The sequence below is a fragment of the Taurulus bubalis genome (genome assembly GCF_910589615.1).
Source record: "Taurulus bubalis genome assembly, chromosome: 11".
Classification (NCBI taxonomy): Eukaryota; Metazoa; Chordata; class Actinopteri; order Perciformes; family Cottidae; genus Taurulus; species Taurulus bubalis.
Window position 1 is genome coordinate 14,095,535 of NC_136599.1, and position 5,124 is coordinate 14,100,658.

Here is a 5,124-nt window from a genome sequence, read left to right on the forward strand (position 1 = left end):
TCTCTCACTTGTCTTTAATGCTTTTCTCTCATATCACCTGGCTGTCACCACATCTTTGATACATAATGAGATGGACCTCATTGTATTTGATTCAAAATGTCCACAGAGTTATAGCTGTTAGCTCCCTTGAAGACTATTGAGACTATTGAGGTGTCAAATATTTAACAAATGACAGCTGATCCACTGACTGATTAACTAATGAATTGGGAGCAGGAAGTCATTCTAGGACGACCAGGGGATCAGCTTCCTCATTTCATAGCTGTCAGTAGTCCTCCGTGGCAGCTCATTTACAGTACAGCCACAGATATAAAACTGTCAGCAGGTCCAGAAATTGTGTGAAGTTGTGTTAGGCACATTGATACCCCGGCTCACATTATCAAGTGTAAGAGGAGGTGTACTCCTTCGTCGTGAATGTTGCTGTCTCAGTTATGTGTAAAACTGTCGAGACCCGAGAGAACCTGTGACCCAATTCTGTCAAATAAAAGCAAAATTCCCTGTGGGCGTAATTTAGCTCCAGTCAAAAATTCTGAAATCAAAAACAGCAAGAGGAAAACAATGTTTCCATGGTATAATTTACATTTGAGGATCCACTTGTCACAATGGCATAGCGAATGCAGTTAAAAAGTCTCTTCATTAAGATAATAAGTTGTCATTCGTGATTAAACCTCACTAGTCTGTTATGGCCTATGGACGTTTAAGCTACACAACTAACATCGCCCCTGAGAGGGAGGCCAGCCCCAACTTGCAGCACTACAATTTGGCTATTGAAAAGGCAAGGGCTGGGAAAGAGAAGGCAAGAGATCTTGTCATGGGGCCCAGTGGGTTCAGAGCTTGTGGTTGGAGTGGAAGGACTGCCTTGTCTCAGTGATTAATGGTGGGGAAGTCAGAGGCAGGAGCGAGGGAGAGGCTTATGTGGGATGATTGTGCAACTTGAATGCACAACACTGTAGTTTTTTTCTGTGGATCTAAAGCGTGCCTTAATTTGATTACTTTCCGATTTCTTTTCCTTTGAGATCTGAATCCTTAAGCATGAAATACTGCTGAAAAAAATGGGACTCTAATAAGCGAGGGAGGTTAAGGTAAACATGGCACAAGTGCTATGGTTTTCCCAAATGCATTTATTAAGCATGTACAGTATATGACATCTCAATTAATCAAGAACCGTATCAAACACTTGCCGTATTCCTTTAATGGCTTTAACAAAAATATAACATCATTGGATTTGAACATTATTCTGCCCATTTCACAGTTGCATCATTTTGCACAAATTACCTGTTATTTACAGTAGATAATGAAAAAGAGCCCAAGTGTAACACTTAGAAAATATGATAACCACTTAGCTATTATTTGACAAAAGAGGGAAATAGACAAATCACTCATAATATGATTCCCACATGCACTAAACATGCAACAACAATATAAATGTAACAGCCACAAAATTACAGCAAAACGTGTAGTAATTAATTGCTGGAATGTGTTGTGCATGCCGTGTGAGTACAACATGAACATTGAGTTTGACCTGCAATCTTCAGTCACTGTGCCTGAGAAACACAAATGATATCGCTGTAGCTCTCCTTTAATTAAGATATGTTCATATTTAATTAAAATGTTTCATGAATGGTGTGTTAAGGGGATTTCAACCCAGGGATGCTAATAAGACATCCACCAGTCTTTCATAAGTGAAAGTGGATGTATCATTGAGATTTTGATGAGCACAGGAGGGATGGCCATTATGGGGCCCTAGGGCCAGTTTGAAATGCCAGCATGGTGATGACTATCTGCGCCCATACAGGAGGGCGGAAGACCATTTGCAACAGATGGAAGTGTGCAGCTCAGATGGGGCAGGTCTGTGGGGTGATTACACTGACCACTGCCGGCATCGCTTTGAGAGCCAAAGAGAGAGGAGGACATGGGAGCGTAATCTGTGAAGTGTAGCTCTGAGGAGGAAGTTCTAACAACACATTCACCCTGAAACCTCAGCTGGTCAGCACATGATGTGAGGGAAGAGTTATAGGGAGACCCTGCCACCTTTCCATGCCTCTGCTCTTTTTTGTACCTCATCCTGCGGTTCTGAAACCAAATCTTCACCTGGCGGTCGGTGAGATGCAAACAAGCAGCCATCTCCAGCCGCCGAGGACGACGCAGGTAAGGGCTGTAGTGAAACTCCTTCTCAAGCTCCAGCAGCTGGCTTTTGGTGAAGGCCGTTCGCTCCCTCCTGACACAGAGCCTTCCTCTGGCTGACAGATCCGCCGCCACACCACCGCTGACTGATGCAGGAGGAAGCACATAAAGAAGAGAGGGCGTTAAGAGCAAGTGCAGCATTTCTAACAGGTCTATCCTGAAATGTATGGCCTCTATGGACTTCAAGTGCCAGTGAGAACCATGTTAATCCTCAGCCAATCAACCTGGGACAAAATAGGGCCTTTGGCTCTTCCTGTGTATTCAGTCATGCTTGAGACACTATACAAGACTGGCTGTCTACTGTGTCGTGTGTTCAGGGAAAGTTGCCTCCTGAAGAAACAGTCTGGGGGAAACATCTGACGCCACTACGGCTGCCTGACAGGCCACATTAATCACGGCTATACGCACGGAAGCAGACCTGTCAAATCCCCATCTCAGTCACTTAAAAGGTACCTTGGGACCACCACTGAAAATAACCACCATTAGAGATTCAATTTGACATGTATATGAGCGATACCGGGGCCCTGTTGATAACAACATAACACACAGGGGTTAATGGATACCTAATAGGCCTAATAATAGTGACCTTAGAGAGAAAAGTGCTCTCCTCAACACCAGACTGGCAGACTGAAGCTTCCTTGTTGATTGTAGTGTCGAGATCGTGATGTTTATCTATTTTTGTAAAAAAAAAAAAAGCATGTTGGTGAATCATATAAACAATAAAAATGTGTATTTGTTGTTTGAACATTTACTCTAGTTTTATATATTTCATATAATCATTTTCTACTATGATTTATACTGAAATTATATTGTTATAAGAAACAACTGATCACGGAAGTGATGATTTTTGCTGATTAAGATGCAATCATTGAAAAGAGGATTCTTAGTTCCAAATGTTTAGTTCTGTGCAACAACTCACTTTAGCTTTTGAACATTATTGACAACAGCAAAGCAAAAATAAGAGCAAACAACTATGAACAAGACAATATGATTTAAATGAAGCAGGTGACACATTAATGTAGTGAGACTTTTACTGGCACTGTTTGTACATTTTGTTATCAGGTGGCTGACTTTGTCTTCATGGAACAAAGAGTCTCACAGCTATAAGGTCAGATGCAATGCACAAATGAGGGAAATGCTCATTCAATTTGGATTCCTGGGATCACCCCATTACTGCACCTACATAGTGCCCTCACCAGCGAAAGTACAAAAACGTAATGACAATAAAGAAAACCAAAGTTACCAGATTGTTCAGAATCAGATGTCCGTGGATTCATCCAGGGAAACATGACTCCTGAGCGGCAGATGGTGAGTAGACTGCAGCTCCTGCTCTGGATGTCCATCTTGCCCTTGGCATGGCAGCGACCCAGAGGCTCCAGTGGGCACTGAAGCTGTTCACCTGGGTTCGACCTGGAACTGACACGAGCAGAGGAGGTCAGGTTTAGCTGATTAAGCTCAGCTTCTTGGCCTCGTCCTCCTCCTCCTCCTCCTTCAAAGTATCCCGCGCTTCGTTTTGGCACTTGTCCAGAGTTCATAGCAAAACTGTTGCCATGCAGCTGCAGCGGGAGGGCAGACTGTTGGGGGTCCATGGACCCAGCTCATCAAACTGTCTCAAATACAAGCAGGAATCCCTCAACAGCAGTAAAGACGATAGGACTTCTGTCTGTCTAATATGCGATCACAATTAACCCGAATGTGTAAAGCCACGCAGGGAAGAGCACTTGAAACAACCATGTGGAACATTTGAATAATATTTACCAGAAGGGTGCCTTAGTCACGTGGGGCCGTCCTCCAATAGCAGAGCGCCGGAGTTGCAAAGTAATCTGCCGGCAACTTGGGGAAGCTTCTGCGATATTTCTTCAGACAACATTTCTATGAGCAGCCTGCGTTCCTTTATCTATAAAAACATAAAAACGGAATATGAGTAGACGCCAACAACTGTGTAATAAGTGTGAAAGAAAAAGAGGGGGCAGTGTTTACCCGGTGTGAGAGAAACAATGGCAGAGAGGGGGAGTGGTGAGGAACGTCTCATTACAGCCCGAGTGTTGCTTTCTTGTAATATTGTAATAATCTTTTCACAGGACGCGACTGTTAGAAGGACCCGCCCTCTGCAGCTGCACATCCTGAACTTTAAGTGGTAGGTTTGACCAGATACAACGTCACGACTTCCTGTTTAATTACGTCTATGAGCTAGAATAATATACTGGATAATAACGCATCATCGACCACAACTCATTATTTCGCTTCAGCTTTTTTAGATGTAAAACGCCTTTAAAAAAAAATGGTGTTCGGGGTGTATTTTTCTCCAATTAAACATAATGAGAAATACCCCCCCTCCTTATTTCCATGCTATTAGTTGCTCTATATGGGCACTGTGCAATAAGGATGCTTTTTGCCTGTAAAATAAATTATTCCGATTATTTTGGATAATTTGGTTTGCAACTCATTTAACTGCCCGGGCTTTTCCTTTAAATAACAACATATGCTTATAACTGCTGGAGTGGAAGCTTTGGCTTAATAGGATTCAAGGGGAGTGGTCAAACAAAGGCTTGACAGTCATTGCCACACAAAGACAAAGGAGGCAATCATTAGAGTTTTTTTTTTTCCAGCGCATTTGCATTAAGCAGTCATCACTGTACAGTATCAAGTGGCCCTTGCATGTCTTCGGCCCTGCGAGGCAACGGACAAACACGGCGGACGTTGTGGATGGGACACCCCGCCTGCTGCTCGGCTGCGTGGACAAAAGAGTGAAAGAGTATAGGGGGAGATGTGCAGATCCTGTTTAGAGAGCAACATATAGAAACACACAAGAAACTTGGAAATATGCTTATGACGGTGAAAAGCACTTAAACAAAATGTGAATTTTGCAACTTCATTTAACCCCCCCCCCCCCCAATAATAAAAATGTTGGGGTACATTATTGTGGGTAAATGCTACATAAAG

The 5,124-nt window shown here is 43.0% G+C and overlaps 1 long non-coding RNA gene across 1 annotated transcript; it reads right to left on the reverse strand.

Annotated features, from left to right (window-relative positions):
• Positions 1 to 1,109: 1,109 nt before the first annotated feature.
• LOC306743176 lies at positions 1,110 to 4,078 on the reverse strand. The gene is made up of 4 exons (XR_013771079.1): positions 3,940 to 4,078; positions 3,425 to 3,597; positions 2,768 to 2,853; positions 1,110 to 2,267 (listed from the first exon to the last, which is right to left on the reverse strand). It is a non-coding gene; the product is annotated as an uncharacterized lncRNA (long non-coding RNA).
• Positions 4,079 to 5,124: the final 1,046 nt, after the last annotated feature.